We start from the raw sequence: 3,866 nt of genomic DNA on the forward strand, positions 1-3,866 counted from the left end.
AATAGGTGCTGAATTTATCAAATGCTTTTTCTGCATTTGTTGAAATGATCATACGTTGTTTCTTTTTAGGACTGCTAATATGGTGCATTAGTGTGTTTGATTTTGGGATGTTAAACCAACTTTGCATTTCTACAATAAATTCATCTTGGTTATGGAGTATTATACTGTTTACATATTTTTTGGACTGGATTAACTAATATTCTGTAAAGGATGCTTGCGTCTATGTTTATAAGGTATACTGGTCTATATTGTCTTTTAAGTTGTACTTTTTCTTCTTTAAATGTTTGATCAAATTCACCAGTAAAGCTATCTGAAGCTGTAGCTTTTTTTGTAGAAATATTTCAAATTAAAATTAGATTTTAAAGTCTATGTTGTCAAACATAGTTTTTTTATAATGTTTTATTATCCTTTTAATATCTGTATGATCCATAATGATATCCCTTCATTCACTTCTGAAATGAGCAATTTGTGCATATCTTTTTTTGACCATTCTTGGTAGATAATTTATCAGTTTTATTGATCTTTTCCAAATGTAAAAAATTTTATTTTTATGGATTTACTCTAATATTTGTCTATTATTTAATTCTTGTTTATGCTCTTTTCCCTATTTCTTCCTCATATTTAAGTTTAAGCTGCTCTTATTTGTGTGCTTCTTAGCATGGAAACATAAATCCTCAATTTGAGTGATTTTATCTTCTTTTAAATATAAGCATTTAAAGCTTAAAATTTTCCTCTAACCAAAGAATGTACAGTATTCTGAAAGTTTCTAAGTTGGCTATTCATTATGCAATTTTTTTTTCTAATTTTTAAAATAATTTCTGCTTTGACCCATGTATTGTTTAGAAACGTGTTATTTAATATCTAAACATTTGAGGTTTTTCCTACTCATTGTTAGAAGCATAATTCCTCGGACAGTTTCAACAATAGATTTTTGCAGCACTTTTCCATGTCACAATCATATGGCAAAAGTGAATCCTTTATCCATGGTATATTTTTCAACGCACTTTATTGCAAGCTTACGCCAAAGGATATTTATGAATGAGATTAATGGGAAATTTGTAAAACAGCTAAATTTTTGGATTGATATCTCTTTATCTGTTCCTCTCCCACTCTCTCTCTCCTCCCCTTTCTCTTTCTCTCTCCCTGAACTTTGTTTCTCTCAACAAAATCTGAGGTAGCCGGCAGGAAATGTTTACTGATGTGTCCAAGTAGGAATATTTTCCTATTCCTGCCCAAATCCCGGTATAACTTTTTATCCTGTTCCAGTTAGAAAAATTTCTAGTTGCAGTTCTGATTGGTCTGACTTTAGTTGGTCTATCTGTACACATGTATCACATAGGAAACTCTAGTTTTAACCAGAATAACATAGTCATGCAGCACAAACTTGGTGAGTTATACTCTGGCTACCCCGGACCTTTCCCAGAGACTGGAGGTCATTTTGTCTTGGGCAACAACCACACAATCTGTCTTTTGCTATACAAAGACATTTAATATATTTTTTATTTTTAAAAAAGAAGCTTTATATTACATAAATGTTATATCAAAAGTATAGGGGATTCCCACATACCCCACATTAACAACTTTCATTAGCGTGGTACATTGTTATAATTGATGAACACACTGAAGTATTGTACTGACTGAGGACTATAGTTTACATTATAGTTTACACTTTGCCCCCCACAATTTTATAGGTTTTGACAAAATGTCTAATGACCTGTATCTGTCATTGCAATGTCATTCAGGACAACTCCAATGTCCGAAAAATGCCCCCGTGTTGCACCTATTCTTCCCTCTCTTTCCCTTCAGAACCTCTGGTGACCACTGCCTTTTTATCAGATACAAGTTCTTCCACTGCTAGAATAATAATGTGTACTTTAGTCCATATTGTTTCCCCCCCTTGTATTTGTTCATTCCTGTCTTGAGGGTTTAGGATGGTGATGCCCACCCTGCCTCCAAATGAGAGGGGGCTTAGATCCCACGGCGTAGAAGGATGGAACTGTCCTGCTTGTAATTTCAGACACTCTCTGCTTCCTGGGTTGGGCATTGTCCATCATCATCCTTTTGTTAGTTGTCCTGGGTGATTCTGATGAACTGAAGAGAAGGTGTTGCAACTCTGCTGGGATTCAGGGGTCAACTGGCATATGAACAGACCACAGACATAGGTATCTGGGGCATATATTTAACAAGTATTGTGCTAGTTATAGGTTCAAATAAAAGCAGCAGAAGAGCCATGTGGAAGGAAATTATAAATGAGTCTAACTCTGTTACACTGGCAAGCATATATTCCAAAGGAAGGCTCACTGACAGGCTACTGAATTCCTGGGATTGTCTGCCCTGCTTATAGTGTTTAGATGTCTCTAGAACCTTCAGGAGCCCCACTGGATATTTTATGGTTTATTTGCACATTTTCAAAAACTATCTAAAAGTCAAGGCCCACTTATTAGTTAAATTAAGCAAGAGAAAAGAGAATACAATTTATTTAGTGATATTTTATAATAACATTTGTATAGTACTTATCTCTTGAAAATCTATCTAAATTCACTTCTCCATAAAGCAAGCTGGCCTAGATTTTTGCTTTTCTCTAAGTTCTACCAATTATTCTTATCTATTCTGTATAAGACATTTTCAGAGTCATTAAAGACTGTCATGAGAAATGTCCCATGATCTTAGTGCTAAATTTCTAAAAAAGGAAAAAAGAAGTTTACATTAATAACATTATTCTCTATCTAAAATATGTCATTTATCCCCATCATGACTAGATTAAATACTTCTTTTTTGATTCCATAAGCCTATGTTTTGGAATATATTAGCAAGACTAAAATTTTGCATAGTGCATTTGTTTATTTATTTGAGTCTGCAATATACTCATTTAGTTATTCTTACTATGAATCTTTTTTTTTTGTCTTATATAAATCCATGTATGTATATTAATTGCTCTCTTACAGAGTTGGGGGGAGTTTCTGAGCTTACTGTTACTCCTTTTTTTCAGTCATTTAGCATTGGTGTTTCCCATCTTAATATTTGTTTTGAAAATTACATTGATTTTAATTTCTTGGAGTTTGTTTTCATTATCTTTGTTGATTCTACAGATTCTCCATCAACAAGACTGCAACTAGTGTTTGAAAGGCTCCACATTCTTCTATTATTCTAAAACTGTTTTTTTTTCACTGCTTTAAATACCTATTTTATAGTCATTTAAACACTACATTGATTGTATATATTGATTGTATACATTTTTATTTCATAAACATGGACACTAGTAAGATTGCTCATTTTAACAGGTTCAGATCATCAGATTTTCCTTCTTTTTCTTACAAATTTTAAAGTTTTAAAACTGCCTGCAATTTCTTTCCATGTGGATCACACACTGGAGGATGCCCACACTATGCATCCAGGTATAAATAAAGTAAAATTTGCAGGTTTATAATTGTACCATGGTTTTAAATCTGTTGTTTGCATTGAGTTTTATTAATGATTAAAAAGAATCATTTCTCTCAAGAGAACTAGATAAATTGCAATACCAATTACAGAATAATGATATACTACCAAACCCTAAATATATGGAATTAATATCTTATTTTCAGAATATCTCAAAAGCAAAAAATTGGAAGACTCTATGCAAACAATTAATATATTCTTCCATCCACCTTGCTTCACCTTTCCAGCACAATATACCACAAAATCAAAATGCTACTTGCAAAATCAAAATGCTACTTGTTTTGTGGTGGGTCTTAAACTTATTGTTCTAAATAGAATCACTTGAGTTTTAAAAATTCCCTTCCCTTTGTTCTTTCATCTGTGCTGCCATTTAATGGCACTTTAGACTTATGATCCACACGCATATTAGCATCTGATTTTTATCTAGA

The sequence above is a fragment of the Dasypus novemcinctus genome, chromosome 1 (genome assembly GCF_030445035.2).
Source record: "Dasypus novemcinctus isolate mDasNov1 chromosome 1, mDasNov1.1.hap2, whole genome shotgun sequence".
NCBI lineage: Eukaryota > Metazoa > Chordata > Mammalia > Cingulata > Dasypodidae > Dasypus > Dasypus novemcinctus.